The 24,146-nt window shown below is 37.6% G+C and overlaps 1 long non-coding RNA gene across 1 annotated transcript; it reads right to left on the reverse strand.

Moving 5' to 3' along the window:
- Positions 1-1,864: 1,864 nt before the first annotated feature.
- LOC147363901 (uncharacterized) lies at positions 1,865-23,244 on the reverse strand. The gene is made up of 3 exons (XR_015133901.1): positions 23,148-23,244; positions 5,517-5,718; positions 1,865-3,316 (listed from the first exon to the last, which is right to left on the reverse strand). It is a non-coding gene; the product is annotated as an uncharacterized LOC147363901 (long non-coding RNA).
- Positions 23,245-24,146: the final 902 nt, after the last annotated feature.

Genomic DNA, 24,146 nt, shown 5'->3' on the forward strand with positions numbered 1-24,146 from the left:
GATGGTGAAGGACAGGAAGACTGGTGTGCTGCAGTTCATGGGGTTGCAAAGAGTTAGACACGACTGAGCAACTGAATGACAAAACCATATATCTGGTTCAGCAAAGTCCCTGTTGGGCCTAAAACAATGATATAACATATCAAATCTTATCAAAATTTAAATTCAGACAAATTTACAAGTATTATCCTGTGATAAGTCATAGGATGTTCATTTTAAAAGCAATTACTTGTAGAAAATAATTCATTGAGTTACTATGTTCCCTTTTGAGAATTTTGCCTTAGCCTATAGATACATTGTTCTAGCTGTACCTGTATCTGAATACTAAGGAGTTTGATTAGATGGCTTCAAAGGTCAGTTTCTGCTCTTAATATTCTATATAACAAAGGCAAAAACATCTCCCTGTTACTAGGGCTCAAGAAAGAACAGCCTGGAAATTTAATGCATTCTAATGACTAGAAAGATATGCACAAAATTAATTATTTCCAGGAGTCAGCTTGAGAATGAATTGTATTATTACATTAAAGTGATGTTCACTGTCTCTCTTCTTTCTTTCTCTTCACTATTATTATATAGGCTGCCAAAATGAGTAAAATGTGATCAGCTTTCCTGGAACACCACATCTGAACAAGTTCTGAGGGGATACTCCTGGCTCCTAATTGATGGATCAGTTGAGCAACAAATAAAATATATGGAAAACCATTGACTTCAGTGTCCAAAGAATCTATTTTAAATTCTATTTTTTTCCTTTGACTTTGTTTCCAGCCATGGACAATTCGCACGTCCTCTCTAAGGTTCATGCTCACCATCTATTAATATAAAACACAGGCCTTCACAATTGGCAGGAACAGCCCTAGGTTGGCTGTCCATATCCATTCATTCAAGATAGATATTGCTACGCCTTATTTTCCAGGAGAGAAATCAGGGGCTCAATGAGGTTGAAAAAGATCTTAGAGGTGAAAGTGTGTTATAAATACCAAAATCCTATATGCATTTTGTTGTAGTGGTTACTACTGTTAGATCACCCTATTCAAATATTAGGCTGTTATACTTGGTTGACTGGCAGAATTTAGACAAACAACTTTGATAATGAGTAAATGGTTTTGCTCTTCTTGATTGGAAATGGAGGGCAAAAAAATCAAGGGAAGAGATTGTTCTTCCCACTAAACTAAGCAGTATGAGGAAAGGTTAATGTCTATCAAATTCACCAGGGAGTATTTCTAGTAGGTAGGACAGTGGCTGGCATACAGCAGGAATTAAGTTGCATAAAATCCTTCTAAAGAGGGGTATGAGTCCAACTATTCACTTAGAAAAAAATGGCTGATCACATTATTGTAAGATTAACAAAAAAGTCCATACAGTTTGCCAAGCCAGAGCTGCGGGGTGTGTAACTCAAATCCAGGTAGTCCCTTGACTGTGGCTCGGATCCACCTCAGAGTTGTCTGCTCTGCCTTAAGTATTGACTCTGGCTCCTCTGGCTGGCTGAGGTTCCGAGGATAGCAATAATTGTAGGCATACCCTTCCGCCTCTTTGGCCCCAATCCAGGTAGGAATGGGAGAACATGGAAATATGAGGACTCAGGCTCCACACTTTACAAAAAAAAAAAAAAAAGGCCCTCCTGTTTCTTCACCTGAATTCACCTTCTTCCTACCATAGTTCCCTCACCTCATCCCCCTTAGATAATGCAAACTTTAATTAGGGTCTGGGCAAAGAACAAACATAAATTACCAATCACTAATCACAGTGTTTTACTATTTTACTTTTGGTAAACTGAATGAATATATAGTCAGAAGGATGACTCAGAAAATGCAGGAATAGTTATAGCATATTTAATGGAATAAATGGAGCTAATATGTATGGGGCAAAGGATTTTCCTTACAAGATGTGATTTTTTTTTCCAAAGTGAGAGAAGTAAGAAAGAGGTCAAAGGAGAGTTTTAAGGAAAAAGAGAAACAGAAAGACATTCATACTAGTGGCTGACCCAGCTGTGTTGTTAAAGATAGACCATATTTTGAGAAGTAAACAGATTCACAGACCAAAACAAATGAAAAAACAAAAAAAAAAACAAAAAAGCAAAACCCAAAGAGCAATTTTTAAGTGTTCAACGTCCACTAGGAAGTCAATTATTTTTCCGTGAATAATAATCCTTCACACTACTTTTATGACGTGCCTAAGATAGAATCTATTTTGGGTCCATTAATTGAATCAACCTGCTCTTCATAATAAGCATGAGATTTACACAGTGTTTCATATTCCAAATTTGAAAAACCCTTCCCAAACCTGCCCCATCAAATTTCAATTGGTTACCATCTTCTCAAATTTATGAGCTGTGAGCTTCCATGACCACTAGCAGCTGTCTTAACTCTCTTTGGTTCCACAGCAATGGTGGCTGAGAAGAAATTCAAAGTGTTGGTTCTGAAAAACTATAGTGGCCTCTTGAGACTAGAGCAAGAAAAGAGAAAAGGTTTCTGTTTCCTTCAGACTTGATTTTAACAGGATTCCAGACTGACAGAAGTTTCCAATCAAATGGGACCACTTTAAATACCAGGACATGGTAATTTTTTTCTTATTATTTGATTTTAATATTTAATTTTTTATCCAGAAACCATAAGGTATCATTCAATAAATAGTTAATAGAATGCTATAATAGAGAAGGTCCTGTGCTAAATCCTGCTGAAGACATAGTGGAAAAAAATACAGCTTGCTTAACTGGATTGGAAGCAAGCTGATTTTTTCCCACTATGTCTATATATATATACACACACATAGTAACACATAAACTCAATAGGGTAATGGCAATATGTAAAAAGAAAGGCCATTAAAAAAGAGTGGAAATACCCGAGAAGAATTCAAAGACATGAGCTCTGAGTTATGTCTCTGCCCCACAAAAGTGAAGATTTCAACTGATGGCGAGAAGACTGTTGGCAGATATGAGATAAACATATCTACCTGGGAAAATATTAAGAGATTATGTTTCAATGGTACTTAAGTGCCAAATTTTTAAAGTCCTTAGAAATCAGGTTCAAGAATTTGGCCTCCATGCTATAGGTAAGGAAAAGCCATTTGAGGATTCTGAACAACAGAGTGACATCACGGAAGTGATATTCAGAAGTGTCCAGGTAGCGACAACACTTCAAAAGATTAGTTCCAAAGAGAGTAGCTTGTAGGCAGGGAGACTGATGGAATGAAACTTCATGGGAAGGCACAGCGAGTGAGAACACCTTATGATATGCAGCCGATCTGGGTTCAAGTCCCATTCACTAGCTATATGGCCTCGAGTGGTTTATTCAGCGTCTCTTTGGCTTTATAGTGCTTCCATCTGTAAAACACGAGTAAGAAAAAAAGAAAACTCTATAACAGTATTTGGTTAGGACTAAATCAGAGCATATCATGTAAACTGCCTTGCAAGGAATTCTCCCAGTCTTTGTTTATTGCAGAATGTTTTCATCCTTCACTTTTGAAGGATAATTTTTCTGATTATACAAGTCATGATTGACAGGTTTTTTCCCTGCTTTGGCACATTGAACACATTATTCTACTGCTTCCTGGCTCCACTGATGAGTTATAACCCATTTCTCATACTCTTTATCCCTTGTACATGTTGAGTCATTTTTCTCTGGCTGCATTCAAAGCTTTTTTCTTGTCTTTAGCTTTTCAACAGTTTGACTGTCATGCATCTAGGTGCAGACTTTTTTTGCTTATCCTTCTTGCAGATCTTTGAGCTCATTCTACTATTTTGGAAATGGTTGGGCCTCTATCTCTTAAATAGTGTTTAAGTTGATCCAAATTTATAAAATTTCTTTAATTTTTAATTATAGATTATTTAGCTTAGAACTATTTCCTCACTTTGGTTGTTATATTTTTCTTTGATATTTGCCTCACTAGCCACCTTACAAGTTACCTCACGACTACCATACCACTTCCTCTCAAAACTCAGACATAATGCAAATGGTACTAAAATTAATGGTGAAAGAAATAATGAGTAAATTACTTGACTGCCTTTAATAAGAGTTAGTGTTTATTGATTATTCCCTACTAATCTCTAATCACCTTGCTAAGTACTTTGCAATATAGTCTCATGTTGTTGATAAAATAAAATTCATATTTTATGCCAAGACAAGAAATATTTAAAGTTTTTCAATGCCTGTTTGGGCCTCTTCCCTCCCCTTTATTGTGCCTCTACATTAACAAGATAACCTTAAGAAAAAACATTTGTTCTTGTAAGGGGTCAGAAGGACCCACTACTCATTTTGTCTATGCCAATCTGAATTGTGCAAACTGCCAAAACATCATTTGTTGTATAATCCTTTGTCTCAAAAACATATATAACTGTCCTTTGACCTCTACTGGGAAGAACAGTCCTTGGAGTTTTCTGAAAGACTGTCTCCCAGGTTATAAACCTAAGGTTGGCATGAATAAAAATTTCCCATTTCTTTCGCAGATTATCTCTTGACTTTTCATCAACATACCCTTCATCACAAGCCTATGAACTATATATTAATATTATTCCATTCTACAGCTGAAGAAATTAAGACTCAGTAGTATGAAATACCACTCAGTGGTATTAAATAATTCATACTAAGTTGCACAGCTAGCAAAAAGTAAATTAAGACCAGATTCAACCCAAGAGTCTGGCACTGTGTGTTATGATCTCAACTGAAACGTGTATATTGAATTTCGTATTCTTTTCCAAAGGCAGAAATTTAAGTCTCCAGCCTGTATTACAACTTAATACAATGGCAATATGGCTTACATTTCTATTGGAGCCCCTGGTTTTACCCTTATACAAGAGATAATGGGCTTCCTTGGTGGCTCAGTTGGTAAAGAATCCACCTGCAATGCAGGAGACCTGGGTTTGATCCCTGGGTTGGGAAGATAAACTAGAGGGGATGGCAAGCCACTCAGTATTCTTACCTGGAGAATCCCTATGGACAGAGGCGCCTGGTGGATGGCAGTCCATGGGGTTGGAGAGAGTCAGACACAACTGAGTGACCAAGCACACAGCACCTCAGTGGGTTTTATAGGAATAAAATTACATAATAGACATACAATGTTGGGACAATGTCTAACACAAATTCAGCTCTCAGCAATTTGGAAACTACATTTGCCTTACATCCCTTATACTATACTTACTAACTACATCATAGTTTCCTGTGTGTCCGTCTCTCCTTTAGACTGTGCTGTGCTCAGTCATTTTCAGTCGTGTCTGACTCTTTGTGATCCCGTGGACCATAGCCTTCCAGGCTCCTCTGTCCATGGGACTCTCCAGGCAAGAATACTGGACTGGGTTGCTATGCCCTCCTCCAGGGCAGCTTCCCGACTCAAGGATTGAACCCATGTCTCTTGTATCTCCTGCATTGCAGGCAAATTCTTTACTGCTGAGCCACCAGGGGAAGCCGAAAACATCCTTTAGATTATTACCACCAAAAGGCAGGAACAATATCATTTCATCTTTGTGGCTCTAAGGCCAACAGTCTGAAACATACATGTCCTTTTCAATGAGCAAACTAACACTTTACCTCAGGTGAGGCTTCAGACTAGAAAAGGATTGCAGGTGTTCTCTGTTAATTCTCAGAATGTGTAAATTCACCGCGTTCACAGTAGTCAACTGCAGATGGCAAAGACATCAAGAACTTCTTCCAAAACAGAGAAAAAGCAGTGTTTGTGGCTCTAGCTGATTACACATCTTCAACAAATCTTCTTTATGTCATTCCACAGACACTAATGAGAAATAATAAGGACAAAAGACCCAGAAATCCTCTTCAATTCAGAATAATCCACACTAATCTTACTAGGCTTCCCTGGTGGCTCAAGATGGTAAAGAATCTGCCTGCAATGCAGGAGACCTGGGTCTGATCCGTGGGTCAGGAAGATCCCCTGGAGAAGGGAAGGGCAACCCACCCCGGTATTCTTGCCTGGAGAATTCCATGGACAGAAGAGCTTGGCGGGCGACAGTCCACGGGGTCCCAAAGAGTCGGACACAACTGAGTGACTAACACAGTCTTACTGAGGGTCAAAATAGAAGTACATTTGGATAGTTGCTTTTACTTGTAGGTGTTTTTCCTCTCCTTTCTCCCTTTAATTCACCATTTGGTCATACTGCCCATCCTACCTTCCTTCTCTCTCTCATCCTCACAGGGTCGGGCCACATATACACCGAAGACAATATCTGAATTACATGCCGTATTAACCTCTTTTTTTGTTTTGTTTTAATACTTTTTATTGGAGTATAGTTGCCTTACAATGTTGTGCTAGTTTCTGCTGTACAGCAAAGTGAATCAACCATGTGTGTGTGTGTATATATATATATATATATATTCCCTCTTTTTTGGATTTCAGTCCCATTGAAGTCACCACAGGACATTGAGTAGAGCTCTCTGTGCTTGTATGGCAGGTTCTCATTAGTTACCTCTTTTACACATAGGTACATATGTCAACCCCAATCTCCCAGTTCATTCTACCGCTCCTTCTCCCGCTGGTACCCATACATTCATTCTCTACATCTGTGTCTCTATTTCTGCTTTGCAAATAAGTTCATCAATATTGTTTTTCTATATTCCACATGCAAGCAATATTATACAATATTTGTTTTTCTCTCTCTGACTCACTTCACTCTGCATGAGAGTCTCTAGGTCCATCCACACCTCTGCAAAATGCATAATTTCATCCCTTTTTATGGCTGAGTAATATTCCATTGTATATATGTACCACTTCTTTATCCATTCTTCTGTTGATGGACAGTTAGGTTGCCTCCATGTCCTGGCTATTGTAAATAGTGCTGTAGTGAACATTGGAGTATCTGTATTCATATTAACCTCTTGAGACGGCCTTATATTTGAACATTTTTTTGAGAGAGAAAAAAAACATAAAATGTAAGAGTAGAGCACCATACCGTGTATCAAAAGACAGGGGTGGGGCCTATCGGTAGGTATCCTCAGGGATTCAGTACAGCAAACATGGAGTGATACCACTTGCGTTTGAAGTTCAGATTCATTATCTGCTGCCTGTGCCTCTTTTTCACAATGTAAGCCGCTTTCTTGAGCATCTGAGCCCTCATCAGTAGTGAGGAGGTAATATTGTTTTCTTGCTGGCTTTTTTTCAGAAGTAAATAAATTAGGTAAAACACTTTCACAATGTCTAGCATGAAAATGGGCTATTATTAACATTATTATTCTATATGTGTCAGGTCTCCTGGCAGCATTTACAGAGATAAAACTAGATACTTTCATCTCAATACATAAACAGCTCAAGAGAAACATAGATGAGAGAACAAAAAGGAAGGAGGCGATGCTACTGACATTCTCATTTTACAGATGTGGAAATTGAGGCTTAGAAAAGTTAGCAGCTGACAGTGAGTTAATGCCCTTAAAATTAACTCAGCAAAATTCTGCTTCCTAAATATCTAATTTGTTCTAGCTATCAAATTTACTGGCTGAACGAAAATGATTTTAATAGCCTAAATAGATGAGGAAACTGAAAATCAAGGAGGAACACTTTAAATGCTTAAAAGGAAGGCTGAATTTTGACTTAGGTTAAAAAAGAAATTAGCAAAACAGAAATGTCAGCAAGCATTATGGAAATTTCTCAGTTTCTACTGATCTCTAAACTCATTTTAATATTATTTGTTTTGTCAGATTTTAGCAATTTTAGGACTTTTTAGTCTATTTCTAAAATTCTTCCTTCACACTTTCTGACTTATGGTCAAGGTATTAGTGGCGCTAATCATAGTATGATCTACCACAGCAAAATATCCTGAACAGTCCCACATTCTTTACACACCTTCAATTTTGTAATTCTTTGTGTCCAGTATTTCAATAAACATGTAACACATTGGCCTATCTCAATTGTTTCTTACCAGCTAACAGAGTTTCTGCATTTCTTATGTGATGAGAATTTTTTAGGTTATATTTATTTCTTCAAGATGATCACAGATTTAAGTTCTCAATTTAATTTAAATACTTAATGTAATTAAATCTACTTTAAATAACTGAAAATTGGATTTAATCTAAAGATTTAATTCCTCTTAAAGTTGAAATCCAATTTAATTTGAAATTAAAATTTAATTTACTATAACAGTGATTATTTCACATGCTTTTGAATTTATATTTAAAATGGCTACAGATGCACAAACTGAAAGCTGATACCATTTGAGGTGTTAACAACAGAAAATTAAAAATACTTAAAGTTAAAAAAAGTTAAAAATGACAGTCCAAAGCACTGAAATTCAAATCCAAAAGAAGGACCAGAAACAATCTTAAATGTATGCACTTTACTGATCGTCCAAAGGTTAAGACTCCAGGCCTCCACTGCAGGGAGGGGCACAGGTTCAGTACTGAGCTGGGCAACTAAGATCTTATGTGCCATGCAGTGTGGACAAAAATTTTAAAAAATAAGAAAAGGGAAAATGTTGATTGGAAAACAGCATTTCTTATAGAAAATTTTATCATTTTTAAAATGCTTTGCTCAGTTAGCATGTCAACTTTTGTATAATTCATATTCTTGTTAAACTTTGAAAATTTATGTAAGTTTAGCAAAAGCTGGTAATTTGCTTAACAGATCATCTGGAGAACTGACCTGCCTCCTAGATAACTTTCCCAACGGTACAGACATACTAACAGCAGGTATTGGAGCCAAAATCTGCCTGGAAGTGAAAGTGAAAGTCACTTAGTCATGTCTGACTCTTATGAACTATACAGTCCAAGGACATCTTCGGGCCAGAATACTGGCATGAGTAGCCTTTCCCTTCTCCAGGGGATCATCCCAATTCAGGGATCAAACCCAGGTCTCCCACATTGCAGGCAGATTTTTTACCAGCTGAGCCACCAGGCAAGCCCATAAATCTGCTTAGGACACTGATACTGCTTCTCTCTGAACAACACTTCAAAGAATATAGGGGCACAAAAGCTCAAAGGGAAAGTTTACGTTAGCAAGTTTCAGTTGATCATAGATAACCATGTGCCAGGCCAAGGGACATTTTGGTTTTGACTACGTAATCAGAAAAATTAATATGTTATGGGTTATTCCCAGGCATTCCATGTGAAAAGATAAGCCTCCTTTCGTGTCCTCCACATTCTCAGCTAAATATTATCTCCCTAACATCCTTTTAGTCAAAGAAGAAGAGAACTCCATTTTCTGGTTCCCTGGTACTTTATCAGAAACTGTATTATTTACCTGTTCACACAGCCAAACTCTGAAATATGTCATAATATTTTTATTGTCATTTTTACTTCTTAAAGGAGATGGGAAAATTACCTTTTAGGAGAAAAACAAGATTATACATGAAGGAGAAAAAAAAAAAAAAAAAACACCCGTTTTCCTAGGTAGCCAAAGAAATAGAAAAACAAACATAGTTGAGTCTCCCAAAATTTAACAGCTTTGTCTCACTAGTTTGCATATATGATCCCCAGTTGGAAAACTCCTGTCATCGATGTTTGTGATGAAATGTTACTAAAATACATATTTATACTATCTCTTTTCAAGAGTTATAAAACCCTTACTTATTTACTGCAAAGAAATGCCATACTTTTCAATGATTTATTTCCTTACTGCAATAAAGGGCATTTCCAAAAAAGCCAAGAAAATTAGCACAGAATGATATGCCACATGCTGGGTGTAGGTGTTCAGTAAATGGTATTTTATGTGGATAAGGAGGAGGAGAAGGAGCAGGGGGAGTTTAATTCCAAGCACATTCGTTCTCTTAATTTATGCTGCAAGACAGAATTATTTAGTCACACCTCTGTATTTAATGCAAAATCAGTGATGAGGCAATCACTAAAATGTAAATCAGGCAGAACTGCTTTTTAACCATTTTCTTGGTGAGTAGAGGAGAAAGTACAATTTCACATTCCGAGATCGATGTGTTTTGGGAATTCAGAGGGTTGGGGACTCTTTGAACACCCCAGGGCATATCAATGTGTTATTTTAGTTACCAGTTGTCAAGTGCCTACTGTATGTTAGTAACATATTGATTTACTAGTATTTAATCTTCCAGGTAATAGTACCACCACTACATCATAGAGAAGGACCAAAATCAAATCGTGGTCTTTTCCATGTCGAACGGCTTTTAAGCAAAACAGGCAAAAATAATAGCTGCAATTCCAGAGTCTGAGTGGAAGTAGATGTTTCTTTATTCCAAGAGGCAGTGTTCCCTAGTGATTTAGAGAGAGTGAAATCTAGTGCCAGACTACCTGCATTTGAACCCTAGCTCTGATCTTTACAAGCTGTATGACCTCGGGGCAATTTACTTAATTTCTCTGTCCTTCAATTTCCTCATCTGTAAAGTGGTTATTTTGATGATTAAGTAATTTAATATATCTAAGGCATTCAGATCAGTCAGTGCCTGGCACCGAGTAAGCACTACATAATTGTCAGCTATTAATAATTCTTGAAAAGTGAAAAAAAAAAAAATGTGAATGTGTTAGTTACTCAGTTGTGTCCAACTCTTTGCAACCTCATGGACTATAGCCCGCCAGGCTCCTCTGTCCATGCAATTCCCCAGGCAAAAATACTGGAGTGGGTAACCATTCCCTTCTCCAGGGGATCTTCCTGACCCAGGGATCCAACCCGGTCTCCTACACTGCAGGAAGATTCTTTACTGCCTGAGCCACCAGCCCAGAATCTATTCTTTTAGGAAAAACAATCCACATTTTCCCTTGTTTCAGCACTAATTTTAGCCTACATGGTTTGAATGGTATAAACTCCATCCTGGTTTCTGACATAAATATATGCTCTAAGCCTGATAATCAGAACAATGAATCTCCATTGTCACTGGTCCAAGAATGAACTCAGGACACAAGCTGGTCCAATAAAAAATTTTGTAGAACTATTTAGAGAAAATAGCGGTTCTTGCAATTGGACTGAGAGAGCTGTCAAAATTTAAGTACAGAGTTTGCAGAAATCACCTTCTAGAAACAGAATGCTTAGGACTGGATCCCACATGAGACAAAGTATAAATAAATGATAGTGAAGGAGAGAAACAAATCTAAAGGCATCATCTGAGTCCCTCGATCCAGTTGGGATCAACAAAATCCACCCGTGAACTTGAAAGGCAAATGAGCCAAGATTACTCTTTGCTCATGTCAGTTTGACTTGGGTCTCTGTAACCTGCAAGCAGAAGTATTTTTATTAATACCTCTATTGTTCTCTTTTTAAAAGTTAAGTAATTATTCATTTTGAGCAACCATTCCTACCTTGCCCTCCTTGCTGTAACAAACCAGGCCAAATGAGCAGTGCTAAATTTGGTTACATGAAATATACCATTCCCAACCCCCACTTATTTCCACTACGCAGAAGAGGAAGCTGAGAGCTTGAGAAATTAAGTAAATGTTCTGACTTTATATATTATTTATTTACATATTATTTCATTTTTTAAAAGGATCTAGGTAGATTATCCAGATGCAAGTACAATTAAGAAAAATATTCTCTTGCTGTGCTGAATGGTGAAGTCTCCAGTCTTTCTTTTTAAGAAAAAAAGAAAAAGAATATCCTGAAAGTTTGGCCTAATGATCAAACTAGGTTATCATAAAATGTAAAGATTTTTTTTCTCCCTTTTCTATAAGCTACCTTGAAATTGAATCCCTCTCTTCCTGTATCATATCCAATAAAGAAGAAGGTCTTGGGGCAGAGAGACTCGCAAGCCCAGGTGATACACACCTGGCAACTTGACCTACCCATACAGACTCCCTGGCTCCACAGAAATGAGACCTTTGGAAGCACAATTTTAGATGCCAACTTAAAATTCCAAGGCTGTTCAAGCAAGGATTTATTTTCATTACTACTCACTCTTTCGTATTGCTAGATGTGAGAAAGATAAATTAAATGTGAACTCTGATTCCTGGCCAGACTGCAAATCTCACATGACATGAAATTTTTGGCGATTACACTATCTCCTCTACCAGTGAAACTATTTCTTACACAGTTCAGTGATAACATTCACGTCCACACTCTAAGAAAAGGATCTTTTTTCTCCCTTTGAAAACAGTACAGCGCACATTCTAAGCATCACCATGAAAATTATTCCCCATTACTTGAGTCTGCTGCAACCAATATTATTTAATTTCCTAATAATATCCTCTACCTGCAACTGACAAACCATATCAGTACCAGGGATCAAAATGTTGGAAAAGAAGCAAATAAACGAAGAGAGATAAAAAAGTTATTAATAGCCACAGAGTTAGACAGCCTTCTGAATAAAAAAGATGGAGTTGGCAGTTTCATAATTGCCTCTGATTGATTGATATGACAAATGTAACAATCGCAGATGATGTACAGCAGGGCTCCAAACAGCAAAAAGTTAAACATACATCAAAACACAGGAGCAGACAGCCTATTTTATTCTTTTTTCATTTTAATCTTTGAGAGTTTATCTGATTTGCCTGATTCTTCTTCTCTAGGGACAAGAGCTTAGCTTGAGCTCTGGGAGTCATCCATCTAAGTTGCTAAGTCATGTCCAGCTCTTGGGACCCCACGATGGACTGTAGCCCTCCAGGTTCCTCTGCCCATGTGATTTCCCAGGCAAGAACACTGGAGTGGGTTGCCATTTCCTTCTCCAGGGAACCTTCCTGACCCAGGATCGAACCAGCACCACCTGTGTCTCTTGCGTTGCAAGCATAATGTTCTGACTTTATTTATTTACCTATTGGGCTCCCCTGATAGCTCAATTGGTAAAGAATCCATCTGCAGTGCAGGAGAACCCAGTTCAATTCCTGGTTCAGGAAGATCCACTGGAGAAGGGATAGGCTACCTACTCCAGCATTCTTGTGTTCCCCTTGTGGCTCAGCTGGTAAAGAATCCACCTGCAATGCAGGAGACCTAGATTCCATCCCTGGGTTGGAAAGATCTCCTGGAGAAGGGAAAGGCTACCCACTCCAGTATTCTGGCCTGGAGAATTCCATGGACTCTATAGTCCATGGGGTCGCAAACAGTCAGACGCGACTAAGTAAATGTTCTGATTTTATTTATTTACATATTATTTCATTTTTTAAAAAGATATAATCCACCACCTGCATTGCAGATGGATTCTTTACCAACTGAGCCACCAGGAAAGCCTGCGGGGCTGGAAAGAGGGTCTCTTGCCCGGAGGAGTGGGTGCTGTCATTGCTGAGAATCCCATGGAATCAACAGTCAAAAGATAAAGTTGACACAGCATAAGTTAATGGGCTGAGGAAAGGGGATCGAATAAACTGTTACTCAACAGGAAATCTGAAGCAGAAGTTGGGCTTGAAGAACAGAATCGAGGGGGGAAGGGACAAGAAGATGAAGTAAGGAAACTTTCAGAAAGCCAAACCAGGAGTCAGGAGGTAAACCAGTGCTTACCTCAGGAGGTTTTTTGTTTGTTTTTAATAAAAAGCAATACAACCCACAGAAAGTGCTGAACATACTACCTATTACATAGAAAGTGCTAGGTACTTTTTTAAAAAAAAAAAGAACATCTTCCTCTAGGTATCCTAAGGACCTACCTAAACTACATGTATTTATGTGGCACAATTTGATAAGTTTTAACATATGCTTACGTTAAAAAATTTTTGTATTTTTTGGGGGGTTGGGCCATGTAGCAGTAATGATCCCAGACCAGGGATTGAACCCTTGCCCCCTATATTGGAAGCACAGTCTTATTGATTAGACTTCCAGGGAAGTCCTGTATACATTTATTGAACCATCCCCATAATTCAAAAACTGAACATACCCATCATCCACCAAACTTCACTCACACCCCTTTCTCTACTTCTTTCCTTCTGCCCTTCCCACCATCATTCCACTACATTCCAAGACACAATTGACTTTTTTTCTTCTACTATAAATTAGTTTTTATTCTTTAAGATTATATATATATATATTTAATAAATAAATATAAAATTATATAGATATTAAATAGTTACCTAATAAATTTTTATAAATAATGTGTATTTTAAAATACATAAATAAAATTGTGTAGTGTGTACACTTCTGTTTAAAGTGGAAAGAGTCTAGCTTCTTTCACAGAGCCTAACATTTCTGAGATTTACTGTGTCAGGAATTTCAACACCACCCTTAGGTTTGATGATTTCCTAGGCGAACTCACAGGACTCATCTTGCCATGCTGGTGGCTCTGACTTGTTGCAGGAAAAAGGATACAAAGCATAATCAGCAAAGGGAAAGGAACATGAGACAAGGTCCAGAGGAAACCAGACACAAGCTTCCAAGAGTCCTCTCTCACTGAAGTCACACAGGACATCTTAATTCTCCTGATGGGAAATCAGGACAACCCGTGTGTAATGTTATCTACTAGGGAAGCTTATTAGATATTCAGTTCCTGAAGTATCTGGTCACGTGTGCAGCATCTGGCAGATATGAACCAAAATTCCAGACTCTCAGAAGGCAGGCAGGTATTCAGCATAAACTCCACTGTTCGTACACTTTAGGCATACTGAGTCATTTTTGGACAGTTCTGGAAATGGTGGGAACTCTTTTGAAATCTAAGCTTAGAGTTACTAACCCAGAGCCAAACACTTAAGCATATCTTTTTAAGGACAGCAGTCTCAAGCTTGCTAGTGTTAACTCTGTTCTGAACATTTACTCAGGTTGTTGCATCTGTAAGTAGTCCATTCATTTTCATTGCTGAATAGCATTTCATCTGCAGATGTAATATGTGGCTGGTGGTGGAAGTAAAGTCCAATGCTGTAAAGAACAATATTGCATAGGACCCTGGAATGTTAGGTCCATGAATCAAGGCAAACTGGAAGTGGTCAAACAGGAGATGGCAAGAGTGAACATCCACATTTTATGAATCAATAAACTAAAATGGACTGGAATGGGCAAATTTAATTTAGATGACCATATATCTACTACTGTGGGCAAGAATCCCTTAGAAGAAATGGAGTAGCCCTCATAGTCAGCAAAAGAGCCCAAAATGCAGTACTTGGATGCAATCTCAAAAACAACAGAATGGTCTCTGTTCATTTCCAAGGCAAACCATAAAATATAACACTATTCCAAGTCTATGTCCCAACCAGTAATGGTGAAGAAGCTGAAGTTGAACGGTTCTATGAAGGCCTACAAGACCTTCTAGAGCTAACACCAAAAAAATATGTCCTTTTCATCACAGGGGACTGGAATGCAAAAGTAGGAAATCAAGAGATACCTGCAGTAACAGGCAAATTTGGCCTTGGTGTACAGAATGAAACAGGGCAAAGGCTAACAGAGCCTTACCAAAAGAACACACTGGTCATAGCAAACACCCTCTTCCAACAACACAAGAGAAGACTCTACACATGGACATCATCAGATGGTCAACACCAAAACCAGATTGATTATATTCTTTTAGCCAAAGATGGAGAAACTGTATACAGTCAGCAAAAACAAGACTAGGAGCTGACTGTGGCTTAGATTATGATCTCCTTATTGCCAAATTCAGACTTAACTTGAAGATAGTAGGGAAAACCACTAGACCATTCAGGTATGACCTAAATCAAATCCCTTATGATTATACAGTGGAAGTGTGAAATAGAGTCAAGGGATGAGAGCTGATTGATAAAATGCCTGAGGAACTGGGGATGGAGGTTCGTAACATTGTATGGGAGGTAGTGATCAAGACCATCCCCAAGGAAAAGAAATGCAAAAAGGCAAAATGGTTGTCTGAAATGGCCTTACAAATAGTTGAGTAAAGAAGCTAAATGCAAAGGAGAAAAGGAAAGATATGCCCATCTGAATGCAGAGCTCCAAAGAATAGCAAGGAGAGATAAGAAAGCCTTCCTCAGTGATCAACGCAAAGAAATAAAGGAAAAAAACAGAATGGGAAAGACTAGAGATCTCTTCAAGAAAATTAGAGATACCAAGGGAACATTTCATGCAAAGATGAGCACAATAGACAGAAACAGTATGAATCTAACAGAAGCAGAAGAGATTAAGAAAAGGTGGCAAGAATACACAGAAAAACTGTACAAAAAAGATCATCGTGACCCAAATAACCACGATGGTGTGATCACTCACCTAGAGCCAGACATCTTGGACTGCGAACTCAAGTGGGCCTTAGGAAGAATCACTATGAACAAAGCTAGTGGTGGTGATGGAATTCCAGCTGAGTTATTTCAAATCCTAAAAGATGATGCTGTGAAAGTGCTGCACTCAATATGCCAGCAAATTTGGAAAACTCAGCAGTGGCCACAGGACTGGAAAAGGTCAGTTTTCATTCCAATCCCAAAGAAAGGCAATGCCAAAGAATGCTCAAACTACCGCACAATTGCACTCATCTCACATGCTAGTAAAGCAATGATCAAAATTCTCCAAGCCAGGCTTCAGCAATATGTGAACCGTGAACTTCCAGATGTTCAAGCTGGTTTTAGAAAAGGCAGAGGAACCAGAGATCAAATTACCAACATCCGCTGGAACATGGAAAAAGCAAGAGAGTTCCAGAAAAACATCTACTTCGGCTTTATTGGCTACACCATAGTCTTTGACTGTGTGGATCACAACGAACTATAGAAAATTTTTCAAGAGATGGGAATACCAGACCACCTGACCTGCCTCTTGAGAAATCTGTATGCAGGTCTAGAAGCAACAGTTAGAACTGGACGTGGAACAACAGACTGGTTCCAAATTGAGAAAGGAGTACATCAATGCTGTATATTGTCACCCAGCTTATTTAACTTATATGGAGAGTACATCATGAGAAATGCCAGACTGGATGAAGCATAAGTTGGAACCAAGATTGCCAGGCCAAATATCAATAACCTCAGATACTCAGATGACAAAACCCTTACAGCAGAAAGTGAAGAGGAACTAAAGAGCCTCTCATTGAAAGTGAAAGAGGAGAGTGAAAAAAATTGACTTAACACTCAACATTCAGAAAACTAAGATCATGCATCCAGTTCCATAACTTCATGGCAAATAGATGGGGGAACAATGGAAACAGTGACAGACTTTATTTTCATGCGCTCCAAAATCACTGCAGATGGTTAACAGCAGCCATGAAATTAAAAGATGCTGCTCCTTGGAATAAAAGCTATGACCAACCTAAACAGCATATTAAAAACAGAGACATTACTTCTCTGACAAAGATATGTCTAGTCAAAGCTATAGTTTTTCCAGTAGCCATGTATGGATGTGAGAGTTGGACAATAAAGAAAGCTAAGTGCCTAAGAATTGATGCTTTTGAACTGTGATGTTGGAGAAGACTCTTGAGAGTCCCTGGGACTGCAAGGAGATCAAACCAGTCAATCCTAAAGGAAATCAATCCTGAATATTCATTGGAAGGACTGAGGCTGAAGCTGAAGCTCCAATACTTTGGCCACTTGATGTGAAGAACTGACATTGGAAAACACGCTGATGCTGGGAAAGATTGAATGCAGGAGGAGAAGGGGATGACAGAGGATGAGATGGTTGGATGGCATCACCGACTCAATGGACATGAGTTTGAGAAAGCTCTGGGAGTTGGTGAAGGACAAGGAGGCCTGGCGTGCTGCATTCCACATGATTGCAAAGAGTCAGACACGACTGAGCAACTAAACTGAACTGAACTGAACTGAAGTTTTTATATATAGAACAGACATCCATTCACTTCTTGATAAACAGGTAAGAGGTTTCCAGTTTTGGCCTATTACAAGTCAAGCTGCTATGAACATGCATGACCTAACCTTTACTTGGACCTATATTTTCACTGCTCTTGGGTGTGTACCCAGGAGTGGAATGTCAGGGGCATTTTGTAGGTGTAAGCTGATAGATGTAAGAAACTGTCAAACTGTTTTACAAACTGGCTACACCATTTTACATTCCCACCAGCAGTGCATAAAAAGTTCCATTTGGTCTACCTCTTACCAATACTTCATATCTTCATCCTTCTTCATTTTGGACATTCTAAAAGGTTTGTAGTGATATCTCATTTTGGTTTTAACTAGCATTTCCCTAGTAATTCATCGTGCTGAGTATCTTTTTCATGCTCATTTGCTATTCTTATATCTATTTTTTATGTCTATTCAAAGATTTTTGACCATTTTCTTTGGAAAAAAAAATGATTGCATCTTCTCTTACTTGAATTTTGAGAATATTTATATATTATATGTAAAGTCCCTTGTCTTATATGTGACTTGCCAATACTTTTTCCCAGTCTATAGGATGTCTTAAGTTTGCAGATTGTCTTAACTTTGAATAAAACCAACTTGTCAATTTTTTTTTTTTCTGTAAAAGCCATGCGGCTGAATCCTAAGAGAACTTTGCCTAATCAAAACCTATACATATTTTCTCCCATATTTTTGATAGAAATTTTATTTTTGTCTTTGATTTAAATCTACACTCTACTTTGAGTTAATTGAGCTGAAGGTTTTACTCTGGCAGTCTCATCTGTTGAAAAGACTGACCAATCTTTCTTGAATAACCTTTTGCCTTTGACAAAAAACAATCGAGCTCTATTTATCAACCTTGTATCTGTTCTATTGATCTGGATTTTTTTTTTTTTTCTAAGACTTCATCTAACATTTCTTATAGTCTGGGTTGGTTGGTCATGAATTACTTCTTTTCTTTCACCTTAAAATGTTGTTTATTTTTCATTCATTTTTGAAAGGTTTTTCTGGGTATAGTATTATGTCTGCTTCTTCCTGTTCTTTCTTTCTTTCCATCCTTAACTTTCTGTCCTTCTTTCTTTTCCTCAATTCTTTCCCCTTCCTTTCCTTCTTTCCTTTCTTTCTTTCAGCTCTTTAAAGATACTGTTTCCCTGTCTTCTGGCTTATCATGTTTCCAACAAGATGTCTGCTGCTTTGGCTTCTCTGTATACAACACATCTTTTTCCTAATTGTTTTATCTTTGCTTTCTCTTTGTCACTTATTTTAAAACTTTTAATTATGAAGTGCTGAAGGCAATGGTAGCCCACTCCAGTACTCTTGCCTGGAAAACCCCATGGACGGAGAAGCCTGGTGGGCTGTGGTCCATGGGGTCGAGAAGAGTCAGACACGATTGAGTGACTTCACTTTCACTTTTCACTTTCATGCATTGGAGAAGGAAATGGCAACCCACTCCAGTGTTCTTGCCTGGAGAATCCCAGGGATGGGGGAGCCTGGTGGGCCGCCGTCTATGGGGTCCCACAGAGTCAGACACGACTGAAGTGACTTACCTTACCTTATCTTACCTTACCTTAGGATCTGCTGGGCTTTGAAATTCCTATATTAGTGAGTTTACGGTTTTCCTCAAATTTTGAAAATTATCAGACATAATGAGCAAACAAACTATTGAGCAAAATCAGACAAAATTTAAATTCCTTCTCTCCTTTCTTTTAAGAACTTCAATTACACATATATAAAGGCATTTAAAGTGGTCTCAGAACTCACTCATTTTCTGTTCCCCCCCCCCTTTTTTTGACTTTTTCTTTGTGTATCTCATTTTGCAAAGCATCTATTGCAATGTCTTCAGATTCACTATTTTTTCTTCTGCAATGTCTAACCAGGTGTTAAGCACATCTAGAGTAGCTTTTCATATCAAATATTTTAGTTTTTATGCCCAGGAGTTTAACTTGGGTCTTTTTAAATCTTTTGTTTTCCTACTTGACATGTTTAATCTTTCCTTTAGGTTCTTCAAAGTATGGAATACAGAAAAAATTAATGTTTTCATGTTCTTATATACTAATTCAGTTTACTCTAACATTTTGTGGTTGGTTTTGATTAATTTTTCTCTTTATTATGTGCTGTGTTTTCCTGCTTCTTTGTATTCTTAATAATTTATTGAATTGTTGACATTGTAAATTTTATCTTGTTGAGTCCTAGATATTTTGGTTTTCTTGCAGATATTCTTGAGCTTTATTCTGGAACAAAGCTAAGTTACTTTGAAACAATTTTCTATTTTCAGGACTTATTTTGAAGCTTTAATATATATTTATTACTATATACATCTACATTTAGGCTAGACCTAATTTTACCCCACCACTGAAGCAAAACCCTCTTGCTTATTCAATTATGAGGTTTTCTACTGTAGCGAATGGAGCAGTTACTATTTATGGCCCTGTGTCAGTTCTGAGCACTCTTCCCTCAAATCATTTTGGAAGATAATTTCCCCAGTCTTAGTCGAGCTTCACTCATGCACTAATCAATACTCAAGGGTAGATGTGATAGAGACCTTCAGGTCTCCCGAGCTCCTGTTTCTGTAGCTGTCTCCTTTCTCTGGCTCTAGACCCTCAGCCTCCCTGCCTTCCAGTTCCATCTCTTTGACTCGAAGGAAGGCACTGTACTCAGCTGCATTTTCCTTGCCTGAACAGCAATCTAGACAGTAATCAAGAATTCTTAGGGCTAATCTTATTTGCCACTTGTCGACTGAGACCTCAGGAATAGTCTTTCATAAATTTTATCTGCTTTTTTATTATTTCAAGTAGGAAACTAAATTTGGTCCCTATTTCTTCATGTTGCCTGGAAAGCCTATGTACTTTTTATATATATATATATACTGAGTCTCTCATTATTGAGTTACTTAAGTAGATTTGTCTGTAATATATAAGTATTTAATAAACCATTAAAAGCGACCTATATGTATATGTTTATATGTTTTAAAACAGAGATCTTAGAGAACTTTCCAGTTCAATGGCTTCAAAATCTTTGAGTGTTGTTTTTTAACTGGAGGCTACATGATCAGAAGCACATGTACATGTGAGCTACATAAAGTTTATTTTGTTGATAAGAACAATAGATAGAGAAAATTCATACCTAGCAAACAGGTATGAAAGAAACTGAAAAAGAATAAGATATACTAGATGAGTAAGTACATATCAAAGTTTTATCCATTTTATTTTTCCTTTTTGTAAGTCATTGTTCAGAGTGTCCCAGTTTGATATAATTTTGGTGAAATTAAACCTGGACAGCTAAAAATTATGTAATTAAATATATTCAGCTTCAATTAAAAATCATAATTGCTTCAAAGATGCTAACATAATATCTTGTAGCAATATGAGAGCAAAAAAGGCCTATTAGCTGACGTGTCCCAGACAATTATAAACTAGGGGAAGGGAAATGGATAGGTGAAACATTCTCCATAGAATACATTCAATCAGGAAGACACATGGCAGATAGCTTACAGGTAATATAATATCCCTTTACAAATGAGAAAACTGAAACTCAAATTTAAATAACAACCAGAATCACACATTTGATATGTGACTAAATATGGATATAAACTTAAATCATTTGATTGCCAGTATTGATTATTAACTTACCTGTTAATTCGCTCAGAAAGAAAATTCTTTCTTAAGTATGAAATATTTCTCCATTTCAGAATTTGGGTCACAGAGAGAAGCCAGTGTTGAGCCCCAACTCATAAACTGTTCAAATTGTCATGGGGCATCTAATACATGATAGATATTGTTTGGGTTCTGTGAAAAACCTCACTAATCGATTCAAGTAATAGTTTTGGAGCACGTTCTCCATTCCATTCATCATGTTAAGTATTAAAAATATCGAGACAATTAAGACAGACAAGATCTTGCTCTTAAGGATTTTACATTTTAGATGCAGTAAGGACAAAACATAAGTATAGAAACATAAGATAACCTCAAATAGTGATGAGTAATATAATGAACGTAGTACATTGGTAGTTATGAAGAATGGATGGATTTGTATCAATAATATACATCAGAGGTAGATCTTACAGGACTTTTAATAAAACATATGATAGGACTGAGGGAAAGAAATAAACTGGAGTGGGAAGGGAGCAGGTATAGGAAAGAGCACCTAGGTAGGAAGTGATAGGAAAAAGGAATCAAAAACCCTATTTTGTCCCTATTTAAGTGTGAGGTGTCCATTAGAACAGTCCTTCTCAAACTTTAATTTTCACAGGAATCACCTGGGGGAAATCTTATTAAGATGCAGATTTTGATCTGCATCAGGGGCTAAGGCAGGCCCAGGATCCAACATTTCTGACACTCTCGAATAACAATAATGATGGTGAAACAGAAACCATGCTTTGCGTTGCAACACCTTAGATAATCAGGGTGAATATAGGTAGAACAGAGATGTGGAGTTTTATAGAAAGGTAAAGGCTTGAGTTCTAAAATTTGGGACCGTTAGATGTATTTCTTAAGAAACGTCCATATTAAGAATATAAGGATGAATATGCAAACCAGAAAGTTTGAAGGAAAATACTATAAAACTTAGCAGCCAAATGTATAAATTGACATTTGTATAACACAGAATGTGAGTGCAAAAGAAGGCAAGAAAGACAAAGGGATTAATATAGAATTCAGGAAACACAAAGGATGTGGGCGACTGTTATGCCATAGATCTATCAGACAGGTAAGAAAAAAAGGCTCCCCTGACTCCTTTTTAGCTCATCCCATTCTACCTTGTAAGAATCATTTAGAATTTTAGAGAAAAAAACAAAGAAACAAAACAAAATTGTAAACTATGGAGTGACAGCAGGCAAAGCAAAAAAAAAAAAAGTAATCACAGTCTTGACTGATGAAAATTATTTACAAAACTAACTGCTTAAAAATTAATCCTTACACTAATGTCTAACTAGATCTTTTGGGGGAGAAATGGAGAAATATGAGCACATTGAGGGACTGAAGAAGTTAAAACTATTGCTGAATTTTGACTACAAGTTCAAAAAAGAGAGAAGCAAGATCCCCTAAAGGGCTGTTCAAAGTACTTAAATTTGAGCTCACCAAAGCATGTACTAATGTTTTAACAGCTGGAGTGGTTAAGCAGTCTTCTATTTTAGCAGTTTTAATAGCTGATGACAAGAGACCAAGGTTAGACACCCAGAGCTCGACAGCCTCACGGGCAACACCTGAAGTGAGTGAGAATCCATTTTGATGGGATGGAACAGTGTCTTCTGAAGAACAAAAATGCTTGAAAAACCGTTCTATAAATTTAGATTTGCCCTTTACTTAAACTTGACCAACAGACTCCACCAAAGCATTAAGCAATAGTATTCCAATCGCCGGGTTTCAAAAAGGCAAGCAGACCATCCTCAATGAACACATGTCTAGTGACTGTAACACGGGAGCACATCTATTCTGTGCTCAGACAGACACCACATAAAGCAAAACAGGGGTTTAGTAATTATCCGGTCCACTCAGTCAAAGCAGATGGAAAATTGGAAAATTGAGAAATTGGATTTAGACTCTGTTCCCCTCTCTCTAACATAAGATCGATGCCCTATTACGGCCATTCATCTACAAACTTTTATGTTTCAATGTCTCTTACCTTTTATAGGAGCCTAAAAATCAAATATGGTATAGACATCCTCCCTGGAGCACAGTATCTAATAGAGCAGATGTTACACATTTCCCATGTAAATATGAGACAGAATGCTAAATGTCAGAGCTTTTCAACTTTAGTGTATATTAGAATCACCTGGAGGGCATGTTAAACCACAGATTGCTGAGTCTAACCACCAGAATTTCTGACTCAGTTGTTGTTTAGCTGCTAAGTCATGTCCGACCCTTTTGTAACCGGGTGGACTGTAGCCCACCAGGTTTCTCTGTCCATGGGGCATTCCCAGGCAAGAATTCTGGGGATTTCCCTCTTCAGGGGATCTTCCCGACCAAGGGATTAAACCGGAGTCTCCTGCATTCGCAGGAGAATTCTTCACCACTGAGCCACCAGGGAAGCCCCTCTGACTCAGTGCTTTGGGAGAAAAAGCAGGGAAGAATTTGCATCTACAATAAGTGCCCAGGTGTTGCTGATGCTACAAGTCAAGCAACTACACTTTGAGAACCACTATTTTAAAGGATGACCAATAGAAAAGGGAATTTCAGCCAGGGTGCTGATAGCTTCACTGAGAGAGTTAACCATAACTTGGCTTTGAAGGATTGCAGATTGCAACATAGGGAATAAGAGAAGAGGTATTAAATAGAAATAATTTAGAAGTGGAAGTCATTTACTAATCAATAGGTTAAAACGGCAAAGATTTTTCTTGCTCTTACACTTTCATGGTCCTTGAAGATCCAAGAATAAAAGACAGAAAATAAAGATATTCCCTTTTTCACAATATTTAGAAATTTTAAAAAAAAAAAGCACTTTCAAAGAAATTCCTATAGATCCTAATTTGCAATATCTAGTATTCCTATCTCCTTTGTTGTTTTTACCACAACAAATATCCATACTAAAAAATGAATAAAGGTGTCATTCATTCCCGGGCCTGATTTGTTTCTTAGACATCCATGGTCGAAAATTATTCATATTGCCTTCTCTTCTGATCAC

This window comes from Bos grunniens, chromosome 10 (assembly GCF_055505025.1).
Source record: "Bos grunniens cultivar Pamir isolate PY7600 chromosome 10, Bosgru_T2T1.0, whole genome shotgun sequence".
Classification (NCBI taxonomy): domain Eukaryota; kingdom Metazoa; phylum Chordata; class Mammalia; order Artiodactyla; family Bovidae; genus Bos; species Bos grunniens.